Here is a 19,104-nt window from a genome sequence, read left to right on the forward strand (position 1 = left end):
CAGTCCCTTTGCTCTTATTTTTGAAGCAGATCCTCTCTGCTCATCTCTGAAAAGCACTGTGATAACAACTCGCCTCTGCAGGGTTAAACCTGGTTGTCCTTTGAGCTCAGCTATAGGGAGATGCTGGCCCTGACAGCAGCGTGGTTTGGCCATAGTAGAATTTATCAAAACCTTTCTGAATACAGAGGATTAAATGCTCCTTTCCCCTGCCCAATTTATTTGCTAGTCTTTCTGTTTTGGAGAGCAGTGACGCTGCAGATGTGTGCCCAGCCCTGGCACCCTGTAAGGCAGAGGGGAAACTCAGCTTGGGAACTGTAAGAGTACATGTCATATTTCCCTTCAGACTTTCATGAATGGCATAGAGTTCTTAAAAATCATAGATTGAATAAATTGGACCCTTTCTGCTTTGTGTTCTGATTTGAGTCTGAAGGGTATAACCATAAATACTAGAAAATTGCTGTTAATAGGAATTAAGAGTAGGGCTAGCTGAGGTCCTCATGTCATTGCGCGTTCCTGGCAGCTGAGGCTGCTATGAAAAATCAGAAGACTCGAGATAGAAATGGTGTGAGCCAGCACTACCCTCCCCATAAGGTCCCATACTCCTTCGGAGGAGGTAACAGTGCTTTTAAAAGTACTGCATTACAAAATCAGTGGAAAGGATCAGATGGAATAAATGGAAGGGTGTTGTGTGATGGCTGAGGCTGAGATTGATGGCTGCAGGGTGCTGACTCAGCCCTCCCTGCAGTGCTGTGCATGCCCCATCAGGCTGCTCCCTGCAGGGCTCTGGGAAGATGTGCTGTGTGTCCTGGCTTCCTTTGGAGAGCTGGCACCATTGGTGTTTCCTGGGCTGGGGAGATGGGGAGGGTAGCGGAGCATCTGGGAGGTGAAACCTGTATGTGATCACAGAGCACAAAATGGTAGTTTCCTTCCCTTGATGGAGGAAAAGCCCAGCTTCCATCTTCATCTGGCCCAGGTGACATTTGTGAAGTTAGTTAAACTCACGTTTGGACTGCAGAGTGATACTTAGCCTGTCAGATCCTATTGATTTCCACACATCAACATTTTGCGGCGATGCTGTTAAGTATATGACAGCTGTTCAAACTGTGCTTCCCCAGGCTTTATGCTCTGTTTGATCTGTGAACGATTTACAAACTCTGCTGCTTTCTGAGCTCACCGTTAGGTGCTGGGCCGTGCAGTTATTTGGGTTATTTGGAAACGGGAATGATTGGAGCCGATTGCTGACAGCACACGAAGCATTCTGATGCAGGGGGATGTTCTGAAGCACGGAGGATAAATGAGTGACAAATGAGTGCTGAAACACCAGTAAAGCACAGCTTCTGAGCCCAATTTGTACCTGTCCTCCAGGTGATTTATTATTTGCAGAGTGTTTTTACTTTGTAGTTTTGGTGGTTACCACCATCCCTAAACAGGAAGAAAATGCAAAAGGAAGGATGGGTGCTGAGATGGAGCTCTGCCTCCTTCTGGGGTCCCTGGTTGATTTTTCCCATAATTACTATTGGTGTTTTGATGAGGAACATGGAGTGAATTTTGATGGCTGTCAGTGAAACCGAGGGGCTGTGAACTCCCTGTAGTACAGGACTGAAATACAGGCCTGGCTATTTGACTAACTAGGCTCTCAAAGTCAACAGTTGGAGGGAAATTTACCCAAAGTGCCTGAGACTGCTTCATATTGACACTTCATGTCTCGTTTGTCCATGAGTCGTAGAATCATAGAACTATCTGAGTTGGAAAGGACTTTTAAAGGCTATCTGTCCTGTGCTTTGCACTGGGCAGGGACACCCACAGCTCCATTGGGTGCTCGGATCCCATCTCATGACCTTGGGTGTCTGCAGGGAATGGGGCATCCTATGCTACTGCCTCACTGCCCTTATTGTAATGAATGTCTTTCTTATACCCAGTCTGAATCTGCCCTCTTAGTTTGAAACCATTTCTGTTGTCCTATCACGACCTGCCCATTGTTTGGAGGAATGTTGGTACAAAGTGTGCAGCACTGATGGACTCTGCTGTGTGCTTGTTTCAAGTGTACCCAAAACAAAGCATGGAGGAGGAGGATTTGGCTTTGGACTTGAAGTGCTGGGCATGTCAAGGGAGCAGCTATAAATGCCCTGATGGGAGATGAAAGGAGAACAGTATGTTGGTATGTTTTAGAGATAGGTTTTGAAAACAGAACGTGCCTAGTTTTCCTGGTACTGGTTACAATGGAGCAGTTTAATACAGCATGGAGTAAAACCAAAAGCAGAAAGTCTTACCCCAAAAAAGGCATCCCATGGCAGAAGGATACCAGCTGTGGCCTGTAGGTTGCAGCAGAGAGTATGCTTTTCATTAGGAGATACCACTTCATCTTTGTGTTCCCTAGTTGGAGTTCCCCAATGGGATAAGCCAACACGTATTTGGCCTCATTGCTAAAAATAAAAATGAGTAACTCAAACACAGCATCCTTGCCCTTGCTGGCCAGATGACAGGCCAATGGATGTTGTTTCTTTTGGTTTTTGCTCTGTGGGTGTGAGCTGTGGGGAGAGGTTCAAGGCATGTGGAGCAGCCCAGTGCCTCCCATGGGCTGTTGTTGTGCCTTCCTCCTGGGCACCTCAGCTGAGACACCAGGGCTTTGCTCAGCACCTCTCTGCAGAGTCAATCCCACCAAAAATGCTGGGAAGGATGGAGATGTACCTTGAGGACCTGTGGGAAATCAAAGTTCTGGAGGTCCTGTTCCATTAGCTCAATCAAAATTCTCCGTTTTCTTTAATGTACTTTGGATCTGGCCCAATGTAAATGCTGTTTTTCCATGCAGTTGTCTGCTAAGCTCAAGTATCATGTAGCAATGGAGGAATGCAAAAACATGACTGTGTGCAGTGCTGTGGTGAGAAACTGCCCCACGTTCATAGGATCCCATCGTGTGCTACAGGAGTGAGAAGCCTCAGCAGATGGTGGTGATGTAACTTTCTGGATGTAAAGGCTGCAAGAAACGACCACTTCATACATCAGTTTCATTCATTGATTACTCACAAAACATTACATGTAGGCAAGGAAAAGAATACAAAACAAAATTGTATAGACATCTTGATGATAGAGTGTTCTGGTTTGTACCAGGAAATGCTGAGAACAACCCAGCACTCTGTAAAGTTTGTCATAAGCATGTAAAAATATATGAATGCCAATGGAAATTATTGACCAAACAATCTCCTTTTTGGTGGGAAATATGTTTTATCAATATTTGTACTGACCTGCTTGAAATACTCAAGGCAGAATGGGAAAAACAGGCAGAACTCTGAACAATTTAAAGCGTATTTAGAACTGGCTGGAAACCAGAAGTCATCCTGCAATTTTATTTACAGAAAAAGCAGTCTGTTTCTTCAGGGATTCAATTGGTTTAAGGCCAGAAAGGCTATGAGATCATCTACTTTGACATTTTGTTTAATGAAGGCCAGCTACCCCCTATACTTCATCTGAAGATGTATGCATAGTTGGTTCTTTTTTTTCTTTAAGGAAAGTAAGCTGCATTTAGTTTTGTCGTTTTATATGCTTAAAATTGCAGAATCAACCATTCCCTCAATAGATCATGCAAGCAGTTTATATCTTTTTCTATTAAATTGCATTCATAATTGCTCACTTAAAATTGTTTGGCTTCTCATTTAGGACCTTGGTGCAAGTTCTGCTTTGCTTCACTCGATGAAGGGTTCCTTTGATACCCACCGCTTTCTTTTGCGCACACAGACCCGGTATTAAATCACCTTTCCATTGTTTTGCTGCTTAATTAAACGGATTAAACTCCGCAAATAATATATAAAATATTTTACCGAATGGTTTCAAACTTTACCCACACAAATCTTCAGCAGCATTAAGAAATGCAGGTGATAAAACACAGCAGGTGCTGTGTGCTGAGATAAAATCTTCCCCCCGGTTCTATTCTTTTCATGGACTGAAGGATCAAATTTGCTTTAATGAAAGAAATTTAAAAAAAAAAAAAAAAGAGCTTGCATTCAGTTTATTCAAGAGCTTAATTCTGTCCTGAGTCACAGCTTTCCATTGCAGTGCCGGTCTATGTTCCTCTCTGATAACTGTGAAGCTGGTTGCCTGCATTAAACTGCTCTGGAAGTGCCCAGAACCCTCTGGAAACACACACTGCTCTCCATGATTAACTTCTTACCTTCTGCTGTTGACTCCTGCTGGTTCAGATCCCAATCTGAGCAGTGCGTGGCACGCCGTGGCCTCGTGCTACAAGCAGTGTTCCTTCAGCAGATGCTTCACAACGTCCAGCAATCAGCATGCAGTGTTCTGACTCACCCAACTCCACGTGCGCTGCATCTTTGCTGTTATCTTCATCAACCAAACTCGTAATCTCATCAAAGAATGAGATTAGATTTATACGATGGGCCTGTTTTCCACAAACTGTGATTGCTGGTGTTAATTATATTGCTATACTTTATTATTTTAATTAATTGCCTTTATTAATTGAAGTTTGTATCAGCTTTGCATTGCTTTGCTCAGCGCTGTGTTGTCCAGCTGCATCATCTCTGTTCTACTTCTGACTCTTGGCTCTATGTTAGCAGTCATTCAGTGCTTTGGAGTGCCTTTGGTTTTGGTGCACTTATTGCAAGCTAACTTCAGCAGCTGGATCTCTGAGCTCAGTTCCTTGACATCACTTGTGTTCCGACATCACTTGTGTGCCATGAGCTTCTGCTTCAGCGCCAACACTTTGCTGTGAAGGACTGGAGGACTCCTCCATCACAGCAGTGTGTCCCTAGGGTGCATCAGGGCTATGTTTGTATTAAACTGGCAGAAATTCTCACCTTCTGGCTTCACTGTTGTGATTAATTATTTTAGTTCTACTTCTTATGTATGGATAAAATCTGATGGGAGAAGCCTGCCATCCAAAGTGTCAGGACAGTGGTATCTGTATCCAGCATGTAGCAATGCCCACCTCCAGAAGTCCCTCTCCTGTGTAGATTTCATTAGTGCTGCCCCAGCCAGCAGATCACTGGCATCTACACATGCAGCTCAGGATAGTGTTACTCCACAGTGTTGATCACCTTGGCCTAAAAGTGAACCAATTTCTTTATAAATTGTTGGATGTTTTGATCTCAGTGCAACGCATACTCTGGTTTATGTGACTAAGGGAGGAAGAAAAGCGTGATGAAAAAAGCACTGTTTGGATCCACCTCCCAGACATGATGGAAAAGAAATGAAATACAAAAATGTCCAGATTGTATCACAGATCTGTCTCTCTTTCCTCTTGGAAATGCAGATGACATAGTGGTACATTTGTGAATGAGATCCGAATCATTCCTGTGGGTGAGGAGTGCTGCCTGCAAGGCAAGCAATTAGGTCCAGGTCTAAAAATCCCCACCTTTGGAGTAAGAAGCAGTGGATGGAGCTGCTGCTAATGAGGTTATATATCCCCTGATGCCCATTGTTCCACGCAAACCTCAACAGGACAATGTTGTGTGTAAGCAGTGGTTGCTCTGACTTGGGCTGTAGTTGTGTGTTTTAAATCAGGCTAGCGAATACCAAAATCTTGGCAGCAAACTTGTGATGCAAGACTGCACTAAAGGTGCCTGCAAACACATCTCTCATTGCCCATGCTTGTATTCTCATAGGTTAACTCACATCATTAATTGACGATGTTAAGTGTGTCTTCTTTATGCTGTAATTATTTTACTCGCATCTATTGCTATCATAATAGTATTCTCATGGTCTTAACATTCCTCCTGCAGACAAGAGCTGCAGAAACGTCTTTCTAGCATGAGCTCAGGAGTGGCTGGAAGAAGCTGCAGCTAAAGAAAGCTTGGGATCTGCACAGCTGTTCTTATTTCCAGCTGTTTTTTGTATGTTCACTGGGTGGAGCAGACGTTGATAGCTGTTCCCTTATAAAATATGTAATACTGTACTTTATGACCTAATATATTTTCCAGTCCTGGGGCCTGATCCAGAGTCCACTTAGCTCTCTGAGCAGGCTTCCAACAGCACTAGTGGAGCTCTATCAGATTCTTAATGAACCAATGCATGTGAGAGGTAATTTAGGGCCATTATCTTTGTGGGGTTGCATATGGTTCGGTGATGCTCTGTCGTTTACTTCCAGAGTGGTCTCCCTGCTGCTTTACTTGCTTTCTCTGGTTATGTTTCAGCAGTCTTTGGAGATTTATAGGCAACAGCTCAGGGTCTCTTGCCCTGGCTGAGCTACGTGCTGCAGCCCTTGGACTCTTCCTTGGCACACTTCCCTGGAAAAGCCCCGGGCACAGTGACGGTTGGTAATGTCTGATGACATTTGGTGGCACTCCTTCTGTCTCATCAGTCTCGTCATCCTTCTGTGTGTGCATTGTCAACGGCAGCCTCCCAAACCCTAATGTGATATTTAAGTTAATTGTCCAAGGTTGTTTGCTTGTGGGTTAGTGTGTCTGCTTTAGCAGCCTTGGAGAAGGAGGAGACAGGGAGAGCACAGCAGAGCTTTTTCTTAGGGTACACGTCCTGTCTTAGGAAGCTAATGGCTGCAGTCAAGGTGCAGCCTGAATATGGGACATGGGAAACATAAAGGAAGGCAAAAACTTGACTGCTGAACATGTACCAAGATGGGGAAAACAGCCAGAGGGAAGGGAAGGTTCCTGCACACGGGACTCAATGCACTTGTTGAGACACATCTCTGCCTTCTTAGGATTGCAAAAAATCTGGCTTAAAAAATAGGATCTGCTCTTTATTGCCAGGGTCTTCTCGTGTTTGGTGCCACTTCTCTGCGTGACCAACTTGAACAGATCCTGCTTTGTCTCTGCTGCAGAAGATGAGGTCGCAGTGGCATTTTCCTACTTTGGATGTGATTCAAAAAGACCACAGCAAGTTCAAAGCTAGCATCAGTGTGCCAAGTACGTCTATACATCTTGCAGGTTTTATGTGGTTTTGCTGGGGACTTTGGCTATTTCACACCTACTGGATGTTTCTGGGAAACTGCTGTTTCCATTGCTGCAGTTTGTTGGTTTTGCTCTTGTTTGTGCTTGTCCCATTTGATCAAATGAGGCTAATGAGTGAGGGATAGCTGTGCTTCCCAGGGGTTTAAGTGCTTGGAAGCTGTTAGCAGCATGCTCTGCTGTGGAATATATTGAAGCCTTTTGCTGCAGGGTATCATCCTAAAGGCTGTAAGAAAACAACCGCTCAGTATTTTGACAACATCAGCTCACAACTTCTAGTTTGAACAGTCTTTTCTGATCTCATTGTAGGTCATGGCTGCAAGTTAATTTGTTCCATGTGCTGTCATGATGTAGGACACAATCAGAAAACCAGGGTTCTCCCAGGGTGAGAAATATTTATGCTGAATAAACAGTTACAGCCCATTTTGTATTTTCTCTCCCAGATTTCCCACGTCCTTTCCCACGCTTTGCTTTGCCCCCTGCCCTCCTCCTTGCTCTCCTGCACGAGCAGCCCAGCCCCATGGCCCTCAGGCTCTGTTCTGCAGAGAGCAGCCGTCTGGGCACGCAGCTCTGGCACTGCCTACAGCTGCAAGCTGGAATAGGGCCTGCAATGCTGCCCCTGCCAGGCAGCTGGTGGATAGCAACATGGCATCAGTGCCCAGCTCCTCCGGCTCCTCACAGACCTGCCCAGGTTCTCCTCATGACCACTGGGCCCAGTGTATTGTGGATGCTTCCAATGGCTGTTGGCTCTGCTGAACTTTGCCCAAACGCTGATAAGACGTGATTATGTTGACTCGGTCTGGGCTGTGTACACAGATCTTTTGCTATCTGTCTGCCTGCTCTAGAGCTGGAGGAGTGGCTGCACTTGTGCTGGCATACCCAGGTGATTGGTAAAGCTGTGTTCCCATACCCAAGCATTGCCCAGAGCAGAGGCCTTGTGCTTTAGGTACTGCATAAATGGAGGTAGTGCCTTATTTCAGTGAAGCACACCTTGGATGAGTAGTTTGTAAGGCTGGTTGGCTGTGATGATGAACAGAGTGTGTGCAGCCCTGGCACTACTGCACTGAAGCTGCTCTAACGCAGTGTATGTGTGCAGAAGAATGGAAAACCAAACTGGCATCACCTGAGTTGAAAGCTCGGTAATCACAGCTGCAATCTTGATGCATTTAATCATCCACCCACAATAAGCCACCAGGCTCATTTCTGTTGTTTTCCTCTAGCTTGCTTTGCAAATTTAAAAACTCCTCGATCAGGAGAGCAGCTGATGTGGGGCTTGGGACCCCAGCTGCGGGCTGCTGCCTGGGGAAGCATTGGGAGCACAAGCACAGGAAAGTGGCTTAATGGTCGTGTCCCTGTGCCTGCTGTTGTCCCTCTGAATCTCACAGCCCCTTTTATGAACTCTGTGCCTGGAAAGGCAGCTTCTGGAAACCTGAGCTGAGCTAGTTCAGCTGCTTCAAACACTGCAGGGCACGGAGAAGAGGAGTTTCCCTTCCTCTCTGTATATATACAGGTAGAACTTCCATCTGTATCTCAACAGTCATGCTAAAATGCCACGAGATAAAAACAGTGTAGTATGGATCCTTGTGGCAGAAAAACATACTGAAACTGTAGAGAAACTGGCTGATATGACACTTAAGCTTTTACTTGGAGTCTCTTTCTAAACCAGCCCTACGAAATTGGGGGGCTGCCATAATGTTGGGCACCTCATGAACTGATGGTGGGCAGTGAAACAGAGATGTGAAGGATCGTTCTCCCTTTTTAGTTTATAAGCTCATTGTGCTGTGCTGCCAGGAAAGCTTGGTTTCATACCGTGTTGGAGAGTGAGTGTTCTGTTCGTGTGGAGTGATGCAGCTCCACCTAAGTCAATAGATCTCCAATGCGCTGTGTTAATTAAGGATGGCACTGAGCCTCCAACGCCCTGTCAGAGAAAGCAAATGTTCCACTTTTCTAAAGCAAAACAGTAAATTTATTAACTATTAAAACCTGGGAAAAAAAAACATGAAGCAAATTAATTTGATGTGCTCTTTACAACAGAGAAAGGGGAATTTTATCGCTTTTATCCTACGTGTGAAAATGTTGTATGGTTTTACAAGCAATGAAAATGTGACCAACAGTGAGATGGAGACAGTGTGACTCATCCAAAAGAAACAGCAATATGAGAAAATGTAAATATTTGTAACAAGGCAAAATAGTCTGTAAAAAGTACCTTACTTTGAGACATATGGATAATATCGCCAAGGATAATAGAGAAAGGGTGGGGGAGGAAGAATGAAATTCTGCTTATAGGACCTTTGGAATATAAGGTCCTTGGGATAATCTAGTAAAAGAACAGTTTGGTTCTACAAGTTTAAGTTTGGGAAGAATGCAGTTCAGGATCACACAAGCGATGTTTCCTCACATTGGACCCAAACTTTCACTGCCTATTAAGGCAAACTCCCATCACACTCAATGGGCAAATTCTCTTCTCATTTGCATGGGAACGGGAGGGCTGACAGAGGGTGTGTGGGTCACAATGTCAGGTTTCCAATCAGATCATCCAAATTAAGAAGTAGTTTGATATACCCAATTTTCCAGCTGGAAACACAGCACTTCTGATAGCTGTAATCTCAGCAAGTGATTTCTGACCTGATATTCATGGATAAATGTCCTTGCAGCACAGACCTTTTTCCCTTTCTCTCTGCAGTGCCTGTTAGCAGTTTCTGGGACGTGCAGCATTATCACATCTGTGATAGTTTTCTTAGAAAGCAGATCCGCTGGGATTGTTAATTAGAATCTTTGTTGTGAACATCTGAAGCAAACAGCAGCTCACAGGGAAGACTGAAGCAATGCTGAACTGCGCTGCTCACGTTTCATTTCTTGCTTGCTGCTGGAGCTGTGTGATGGGGATGTTTCCAAATACGTCCCAGGCACATGAGAGTTCTTGCAAGGAGGGAGCTGAAATATATACAAAAACCTTCTTTGGTAGAAGGAGCGGGACAAAATGAGCAGCGAAAGATTATATTACAGAAAAACTTTAATTTATTACACGGGCAGTTTTCAGATAGCTGTGTCAAGGTCCTTCATGTTTATGAAAATAGTCTGCACTTACCTCATAACTGAGAGTCAAGGAGAATCCATCAATTTAATTTTAGCTTTGGCTAGAGAGTCGGACTTCTTAAAGAATGCTAATGATTTTGTCCAGACGTTAACAAATCTGCAGTAAAACCCAACGTGCAAAAGACAAATGAAGGGACATTTTTGTCCTTCATTCCCTTTCCCTTTCTGGAGGGAAGATGTCATTAATCCACGCTGCTGGGACTGGGGATGGACTTCTGAGTGCACGGAACAAGACTGGAATGTGCGCGCAGTTATAGGCAGTAATCAAAGCAGACTGTTGTCCTCTGTTCCATGTAAGTGGATCAGACCCTTCACAGAGCAGAAACCACTTGAGGGTGAGGTGGGCCATGAGGGATCCTTGCTTTATCTGCTTTGAGCATCTCCTGCTGGGAACAGCCTGCTGCTCTGGGGCAGCCACGGAGGCTGTAGAAGCTTTGCCATGGTTCTAAAGCAGGCAGGGCCATTGGCAGTCCTGCAGGAGCAGGCACTGCAGCCCAGTGCCCACATTGCTGTGGGCAGAACCTGAGCATTGCCAGCTCCTGTTGCCTCTGTGGCGGCTGTGTATGTGTGTGTGGTTGCTCTTTTGGAGTGCCAGGAGGTCAGTATTGTTGTTTTTTCCCTTGTGTTTTTCCAGAAGAGAAAATATTGCTGACTGTGAAGCCCAGATTGCAGTTTAGTTCTTTTGTTACCACCTTAGGAGGGAAAATGTAATTGTACAGAACTCTTGAGTAACTCAGTTTGAGAGCTTTTACTGAGTCCCTGTGTAGGAGCAGTCAGTTCCCAGAACATTAGGAACCAAATACCAGGGTCCATCCCATTGCTACAGCAGCAATGGGAGGGTATATGTGGCACACAGAGACTTGTGTTATTCCTCCTCAGGTTAGCAGTGAAAGCAGAGCTGTATATATAGTCTATGGCTCATACAATGTGCAGAGGTCCAGGGAAACCTGGGCAAGCACAGGGGAGGACAGCAGTGGCCAAAAGCCCAGGTTTTCTCTATTTTTTTTTCCTTATGAAGAGAAATACTCAGCATTCACTGCTCCTTCCTGCAGTGTTACAGGTCAAGACTGAATGCTGAGTATCTCCAATAGCTCACGTTGTCAGCGTCGTACAGATCACTGATGAATTGCATCCAGATGCTTTGGGTGGCATCGTTCAGGAGGATCCCTGCAAACTGTGCAAGGGATGAATGGAATGAGGCACAGCAAAGCCTTGGAGTATGGGAGCAGGGAAAGGAAATTTGTTCTGGAAAATGAACCCAAGGATCTTTGCTACCCCTACGTATTTTTAAGCTGGATTGCTTCTTCCATTCACATGGGTTATGAGTGTGGAATCTTTTATGGTAGGAAGCTTTTTCTCGATTCCAGCTTTTCTGTGGAATGTTTTTTCTCCATAGATATGACATATATTCTCCTTCCTGGGCAAAGCACAGTCTGGGGATGAAATCCTTCCAGAATTATCTGATGCAAACACACAGTTGGATGGGTTCCCAACTCCATTCTCTTTTCTTCTGACTTGCAAAGCTGCGGCAAGGCTCCAGGAGAGGTGGAGCACCCTGTAAAAATGCACAGCTACACCCAAACAGCTCAAAATCCAGAGGTGTCGCTTAAGGAGTTTGCTGTGCAAAGGCACCGGAGGAGAAGAAGTAATAAAAAAGGTGGATGAAGTTAAGTTGGTAGACAAATGTTTCTAAAATACCATTCCTTTCCATCTCCGTGTTGAGGTGATGGGCCTGCATGGAGCAAGCACTTAAAGCATGTTTCTTTATAAATAAATAGGTACATAACAGAAAGCTCCCAGGGCAGAGCCCAGCACACAGCCCAGCACACACAGCCCTGTGCCCCACAGGTCCACATGGTTCTGTATGAGAAATGCTGTGAGGTTCTGCCCTCCCATCACATCTGAGCACCTGTGAGAAGAAACACACGATTCTTTTTTGGCTGCTTCATGCAAGCGAGAGCTCCCTGCTTGAGCATCTTCAGTAGATGCTCCAGCACTTTCACAGAAATTGTTTAGAATTTATCTGGTTTCCTTAATGTTTTTTTTTTAGGGGGGGAGGGGGGAGGTGTAGGAAAGAAACCCTTATCTGGTGCTGGTTGATGCCACATGAACTCCATCCTGCTAGGTAATACAGATCAGCCCCAAACTGTCCTGTGGGTGAACCAGCACTGTCAGCGTGCCAGAGCACACAGCTGGCCAGCAGGTTAGTGCTGTGTGGGGAAAGGCACATTGCGCTCAGCCTGTAATGTGCAACAAATGCCTTAAAATAAAACAAAATAATAAAAAACAAAAAATAGGAAGAAGAAAATGAAGTATTCTCTATTTCAGAATTAAACTGTGGGAGGAAAGAAGAGAGAGGGAAAATAAAAAAGAGGCAAAAATTGTTTTGTTTTTCTTACGGAAACCATAATCTACTACATGATGGAAACAAAAAAACAATCAAGCTTACAAGGATTTCTGATGATGGGATAACCCTGGGTTCTTTGTTCTGAATATAAATTGGTACATTATAATATATTCATAAGAGTGGCAGCCGTAGCGTTAGTAGCCAAGAATAAGGAACTCAGCTTCATAAATTGACACCTGATGTGAAAGCTGTCTGAAAGATGTGGTTCTGAATATACCCCCAATATAGGTCCATTTGCATTTGAAGCAAAAAAAAAAAAAGCCAAAAAACGGTGTGGAAATGTGGGCTGGCCTAAAAACTTCTGTTCAAAACTGGGCACTTATACATTTCTCAGTGTTGATGCTTCTTTATGACAAGCCTTTGTAAACTCGTCAAACCCATCCCAGTGCAAATTAGCTTTTGTTGCTTTTATGCAACAATATGGGGCAGGAAAAAAACTCTTGTATGTGGATGAAATCACTGCCTCTGGTCCCAGAGAGAGCTCTTGGTGAAGGTATTGCCCTGTACAGGGTAATTGGCCCTGCCAATTAAAAGGTGAAACCAGGATTTTACTTCCCCTAGATATGGATAGATTTGCAGATCTGCTTTCATCCATACCAGCACATCTGGAGCCGTTCTACCAGCTGCAGTGAGAATGCTGTATCTGCCTCAGTGCTGCGCAGTAAACCCACGGTTCTGATAAATACAATTTTAAGTGATTTAGATTAAACTTCCCTTAATTGATTCTCGCTTATCTTATGCTGATTTGATGCCAGAATAGTTTCAGGGATATACAAACAGAATTTGAAATGACAAAAGTATTCTGGGAGATCAGAATCGAAAGCAAAGAGTAATTTTGCTCAGATGTAAGTAAAGCTGGCTTGAAAATTAATTGTATTAGGTTCTATATTCTTTCTGCTGTGGCAGCTGAGGATATGAATGTTTTAAATGAGCAAAGGCAATGTCTTATAGAAATGAGCCTCAGCAGCTCATTATGGACAGGTGAGGAGAGTGAGCACAGTGCATCTCCTGGCTGTGGGTGGCTGGGTGCAGAAGAGAAATCCCATTAGTGCCCAGTTAAGAGAATGGCTGTGTCATGAATTCAGGGCTTATTAAAGGAAGTCCTGGCACAAGGATGCAAATCCACAGGAATTCAGACCCCTGATTTCTAGTGCTCAGAGAATCATTGGTTTTGTGGAGGTACTTTCAGATACGAATAATGAGAAACTGCTCTCATTTGTATCCCTGAAAATCAAGAACAATCCCAGAGCAAGGAGATGGTGGTCATTGGTCTTAGATATACCTACAGCTCCCGTGACCCCAGCATGTGAGTGCTTTCTGTATCTGCATGGAGAGATTATTGCCTGTAAGCCAGGGCGATGCTGATATCCTCACCTTACAGCCTGCACCCAAGACATTGAAGGACTGCAGTCCTCATCCCTAACAAGATTTAAATCTATACTATCTATTGGTTTCGTTACAAACAAGGGACTTAAGATGCTTGGTACTAGGTGGATTCCTCCAGAAAACACGTTAGAGAATGGAATTAGCTGACATGTTTTGCATCTCTTTAATCACAGAGTTTTCCTCCCTGGTTGGGGAAGGCTGTGTCCATTCCCCAGTGTGTGACAGCCCACAGAGCTGATGTGGAAGGTAAATGGGAAGGGGAGGGAGCAGGAGAGATATGCCTTTACTTTCACTTTATCATTCTAGGAGGTGATCACATACTGCAGTCAGGAGTATTCTGCAAGAACGGGGTGAATAACAGAAGCCATGGTCTGGTGGCAGTTACTCATTTGCAGTCTTGCATCAGGGCGTTGTTTCTTTCCTGTGTTTTCAGAGAAAATTCCTCCCGGGGTAGCAATGAAATGCTGGTCACAAATCAGCACAGCTCAGAATATATGGGAATCATAAAGTATTGCAAAATAAAGCAAACAATACAAAAGCCCAGTGCTTTCATCATGCACAGAAAGACCTCCAGAACACCAAGGAACTTTGAAACAGTTTCAGAGACCCAGAAATCCTGCAGCTTGGCTGTTTTCCCTCTCCAGGCTTTTCCTTCCTTCTTTCCTCTCTCCTCCCCAACTGAACTGCTCAGTAATAGAATCCATTACCTGCAAGCACAGCAGGAGTCTTGGCCTCAGCATAGGAGAGCAGGCTGTAATGAGTATCTAAAGGAGAAGGAGTAGGGCGCATCAGCAACCAAAGAAGATGAGCAGTTTGTGGCATATGATGCAAGTCAGACAAGATGTCAGTGACGGTGGGGATAAAACAATGTCAGTCACTGCAAATTAATTACTTGCCTATGAAAACAAATCAGAGCAGCACACTACACGACTGTACCACATCATGAGGTTTGGCTGTCACAGGAAGCGGTCATTTCACACTGCCTGAGGGCATGTGTGCTCCTCTGCTGCAGTGCTGGGAGTGTTGTTGCAGGGCAAGCAGGTTGTTTGAGCTGAGCCCAAATTGCCATTTCCATTATTAGCCCTGATGCCGAGGAGCTGATGAACTCAGCCAGAAGTTTTTGCTTTAGGCTGAAAACGAGTTGACAAGGTCTCAGCACAAGAGCAAGCATAGCCAGTGGGCAGTACTCTTGGTTGTGCTGAGAACAAGGTTTGATTTAATGAATCAAAGGAGGGAAGGCCATAATCATTCTCTAAGAAAGAACAAACAAAACATTAAAATCTGCACAGTCTGTCAATCATATATCAGTATATATGCCCTGTATCAGTAATAGACACACCTGCAGTGCTAGAGAGCTGTTGCTTACGGCAGAGTTTGGGTTCATGCACCAATGGGAAATGTCTGATAACAAGACTTGTGTTGTTGCCCTCAAGTGCATAGCATTCACAGCAGCAATAGCTGTCCAGCAGAGAGCTCCCAGTGCTGGGCATTTTGTTCCCAGCACACAGTTGATGTCAGTGATGTATCACTCACTTGAGCTGCATCAACCTGAGCTGTAGAGCTGCTGCAGATGCGTTGGCATCTCGGAGTCCTCCCATCACAAAAAACAGAGGTTGCTTGCTTTTTCCCCTGTGTGCAGAAGAATCTTGTATTGATGCAGTCCTTTCCAGCCTGCAAGATCACCCTGCTGGCTTTTGGCCCACTGGGACCCAGGTCCTTCTCCACAGGAAGAACTCTCAGTGAGTTCCTTTCACACTCTGTGTTTGTACCCAGGATTGCATTGACTCAAGTGCAGCTCCTTGCACTCTGCCTCATTAAACCTCATTAGATTCTCATGTGTCCACTTTTTGAGACTGTCCAGTTCCCTCTGGATGGCATCCCTCCCTTCTGTTGTATCAACTGCACCACTCAGCTTGGTGTTGTCAATGAAGAGGATGATGGATGAAGATGTTGAAATATTCACATCCCCATGGGTGAAATCTTGGCCAAGCTACATGTTTGGTTAATGCTAAAACCACAGAGAATAAGTGTCTGATATATCTAACGTTGGGTTCTAAATGATAATATTAATGTTTTTAAATAGCGTAACCAAATCTCCATCTTAGATGAAATGACAGAAAGTATTTTGGTGAGTGGTGATTGACCTGAAGTACCATCAAAGGTTTCTTTCAGTCAGATGTGCAAAATCCCTCTTTTTTCCTCCTTCTGAACACAGATATTTTAAGCCTATAAATGAGGAGAAAATCTCTGGAGTGCAAGATATTGCAGATAAAATTTAATCTATAAATGTCTGACTTTAAAGGCACAATCCAAGCTCTCCATTTTATCTTCTTGACAAAGCAAAACAACTCAATTTTGAACTTGCTCACATTGATTTTACATCAGGGAATTCCACCAGTTTCTGGGAAATTATTGATGTAAGCGAGATCAAAATCCATCCTTCTCTTTCTTTTCCTTCAGATTTCTTTTTCATCTATTGATTATGATTGTGCAATGTGGCTTACTGACTCTGAGCTAATAATGACCAAGAGCTATGGGATAAACCAAACCGACTTAATGGGCCACAACACCAGAATTGATCCCTACAATGACCCAGAAATTAATTAAAGTAATCATTCCCATCTAGCCATCTACCAGAAGGCCTCTACTACTGCCATCCACCTGACTAGAGTATTTAAGTCCCTGCAAATTCAGCCGTTGAAAAATACAAAAGGATCATCCATCTCTTACATCTGTAAATGGGGCCAACACACTCAGTGTGACCCTAACGGCACCAGATCTCCGTGCCATGCAGTTAGGATTGAGCCAATTGTATGCAATAGCACTTTCTTCATTTATTATTTTTTCCTCCTTTGAGGTCAGATGGTTCACATTAATGAAACGATGCATTTCTTCTTCATCACTTAGAGACAGTAATCATTTCATGCAGTGTTTACAAGTCATGTTTTCAAAATATATTTACAGTGCTTTATTTCCTCAGTGACCAGATCCAGATGTGGAATAAAAGCTGCAGCCCTGCGAGGTTATGTGCTGAGTACATTTACAGCTTGTTCTTCCCAAAGCAAAGGGCTACAGGCTCATTGTGTTACAATGATGTCCAGTGCTGCCAGACAGCATGCAGGAGCTTGCAGTGCAATCCTGCACCTACAGAGTCCTACAAACCAGATCTGAGATGTGCTGATGGCAGACGCAGCTCTGTCTCCATGGGAGGGGGAAGTTTGTGCTGCATCCCTTCACTGCCATGTGCAGTAACATGCACTTGGTGACACTAGCAGTGTTCTCCTTATTGCCTCTGGATAATTTGGTTTTTACAGAACTCTTCTTCTGTAACTCCACATGGGGATTGATCTTTGTAAAACGATGAAATGCCCCTGCATAGAGCAGCATGGTGGAAAATGAGACCTGCTCCTCAGAGGCCAGGCTCTGAAGTGGGATGCGCTTGGTATACCTGGGAACCCTGAGGCTGAAGAGCAAAGTGCCCTCGGGGAGATGGGGGTGCATCTCCTTTCTGTAGCTAACACATGAACCCAATGAAAGTGCACACTCCATTCCACATTTGCTGCCTCCCCTGCTGCCTTGTTTTTGCAATTACTGGACACAGAGGGAAATAGTTTTGAAGAGACCTGAACATTCCAGTTCACATGCCCTGCACCTCCCTGCAGAATATCTGGGAATCTTTGGGATGTTGTCTTAAAGTGCCTGCCCAATGGGAATCACCACGCTAATGCAAGCCTACCATCTGTTATCTCTACTCTGTATGCTGCAGCTGGACTGAACTACCAAACTCAGGGCTGTTTGGGAACCTCAGGGGACTGCACTACATTGCCAGGTGATGAAATCCCAGAAAATAAGAGAATTGAAATTAAAACAGGAAACTAGAATGGCGTGTGGTGTAGTCACTCCACAGGGGAAGAGCAAAGTCTGGCAATATTTTCTATTCAGAAATTAAATCTGTTTCAGCTGTGAAGTTGATAACAATCATGTGCACAAGGTTACATAAGATGCCATTGGTCTCATTCACTTTTTGTCTGCTCTATGGGTTTAGAAGCCTTCATTTGGGGTTAGCAGGGAAGGGGTTAAGTCCTCCTCTTGAGCTTATGAGGGACCACAGCTGCATGCATGCCCTCAGCACAGAGCAGGGAGTGCTGGGGCAGGGACAGCTGCCATTAATTAAGGGATTCCCTTACACACCACAAAATGACTTTTCTCCAGCAGCCCTGTTTGGCTGAACTGTGGTGTGTGGAGGCTGAATTCGGTAAGGATTTAAAGCAGGGAGAAAATTATGCTTCATTTCTTCATCTCCCTTTTGCTCCTTATGAGGGTGCCTGGTGTTACAAAAAGGAGCATATCGTGGAAGTTGCCTTTTTATTGCAGTGCTGTAAACCTTGCTGCCTTGTTTTTGAAGGCCTGCTGATGGTAGGGAGCTACGTGTGCTTCTTGTGTCTCTATTAGAAAAGAAAAAGAGTCAAACAGGGAGAAGATGGATCGGTAGATAAAGGCAAGAGGAGGATGGGAGGGAATGTAAGAAAGAAACATTAATGAAACAGTCTAATAGATCTGCGATAAGTTAAGGCATCTTGGCAGAAAGCTTTATTGAAGAGCATCTCCAGGCCTCAGTTTTCTGCCCTTCTTTTAGTTGGGGTGCTTTTATTGATGGCTGTAACGCAGAGCTACCTGCCCATGTCTGTCCTGCAGGGATGGAGGCTGCGTTCCGATGGCTGCTGTGCGATGGGATCGGGCGGCAGGAGCCGCGTGAGGTACGGCTGGGGCTTCCAAGCTGATGAGGGGAGGGGAGAAAGGCTTTGTTTTGATTACCGTGTTTGTGCCTTAGAAATACTCTGCTCAGTGTGAATGAAGGATGAGTAATGTTGGGCTTTTTTGTCTCTTGGAAGGAGCAATTGGCTGTATGGGGCTGATTAATTAACAGTGTGCATGTGTAAGGGAGGCTCTCTGTGTGTGGAAGCAGATGCTGGATGTGTCTGTTTAACCCCACCCTGGGGCAGGTGCCTAGGGAACGGGCTGCATTTGTTCAGCGTGTTGCGGGTTAGCCTGGGCATAGAACGAGAATAATTTGAATTTCAAAAGTCATCCAAAGCCGTGCACCACCCTTGCCTTCTACCCTCCTAACCCCAGGCCTGCCCGGCGTCTAATGCTGAAAACGAGCAGTAGTTGAGTGGCTGGAGGTTTGAAAGCAGCTTGCTGCAGAGGCAGCAGGGGATGCCGCTTTGCACGGCGCTGGCAGAGTGCAGCCATTGGAGCAGCAGCTCCGTGCTGTTGCACGTGGGTTTGCACAGACAGAGC

At 44.8% G+C, this 19,104-nt stretch overlaps 2 long non-coding RNA genes across 2 annotated transcripts in view; both read left to right on the forward strand.

Annotated features, from left to right (window-relative positions):
* The window catches only part of LOC149915782 (uncharacterized), a 33,959-nt gene extending 28,246 nt beyond the window's left edge, over positions 1-5,713 (forward strand). Inside the window, exon 3 of the long non-coding RNA XR_016471535.1 lies at positions 4,051-5,713. This is a non-coding gene — a long non-coding RNA (uncharacterized LOC149915782). The remainder of the gene's footprint in view (positions 1-4,050) is intronic.
* A 12,164-nt stretch (positions 5,714-17,877) lies between these two features.
* The window catches only part of LOC149915783 (uncharacterized), a 74,845-nt gene continuing 73,618 nt past the window's right edge, over positions 17,878-19,104 (forward strand). The window contains exons 1-2 of the long non-coding RNA XR_016471536.1: positions 17,878-18,058; positions 18,499-18,560. This is a non-coding gene — a long non-coding RNA (uncharacterized LOC149915783). The remainder of the gene's footprint in view (positions 18,059-18,498; positions 18,561-19,104) is intronic.

The sequence above is a fragment of the Phasianus colchicus genome, chromosome 16 (assembly GCF_987193195.1).
Source record: "Phasianus colchicus chromosome 16, bPhaCol1.hap1.1, whole genome shotgun sequence".
NCBI classification, from domain to species: domain Eukaryota; kingdom Metazoa; phylum Chordata; class Aves; order Galliformes; family Phasianidae; genus Phasianus; species Phasianus colchicus.